We start from the raw sequence: 590 nt of genomic DNA, 5'->3' as shown, positions 1-590 counted from the left end.
AAGAAATTCAAGATAAGCTTTCATTAAAAATAGCAAATTGAACAATTTAGGCATACTGTAGGGCATGATTTAAGGCTAAGAGCTATGAATTTATTTGGTCAACACAATGCATCAGCTCACAGTGTGTATTTGGAAATAACATGGACAATCTACAGGGATTTCAACAGGACGTTGTTAGTGATCTAAGTTGCAGTCAGGGAAAAAAGCCATTGCAGAGTAATGACGTACTGATAGCTATTGCTGTTTGCTCAGTTCCTGTAATCTAAATCAAAATATAAAGCAAGGCATTTTTTTAAAGTGACATTTGATTCAAATTTGCTGTAAAACTGTACCACACAACTAGTCGAAACATGAGAAGCTGATACGTACAATTTGGAGATTATGTTTATTATTCTGAAAATTTGTTTTAAGGAATAACTAACCTTCAGGTTTTTGGGAGTTTTTATTGTGTTTTGGGTGGTTGGTTTTTTTGTGGTTTTTTTTGTGGGGTTTTTTTTTTGGTTTGGTTTGGGTTTTTTTCCCCAGTGGATCTGTTACTAATAAATTGCTGTGGGGAAAATTCTTTGCTAAATAAGGAATAAAAACTCTCT

At 33.4% G+C, this 590-nt stretch overlaps 1 protein-coding gene across 1 annotated transcript in view; it reads left to right on the top strand.

Moving 5' to 3' along the window:
- Nucleotides 1-590, top strand: part of LOC104511271 (protocadherin Fat 4-like) — a gene marked incomplete at its 5' end in the record, with an annotated part of 18,075 nt that overhangs the window by 2,807 nt on the left and 14,678 nt on the right. The gene's annotated exons all lie outside the window — the stretch shown is intronic.

Source organism: Eurypyga helias, unplaced genomic scaffold (assembly GCF_000690775.1).
Source record: "Eurypyga helias isolate BGI_N326 unplaced genomic scaffold, ASM69077v1 scaffold1516, whole genome shotgun sequence".
NCBI lineage: Eukaryota > Metazoa > Chordata > Aves > Eurypygiformes > Eurypygidae > Eurypyga > Eurypyga helias.
This window is presented reverse-complemented; position numbering and strand designations above follow the sequence as displayed.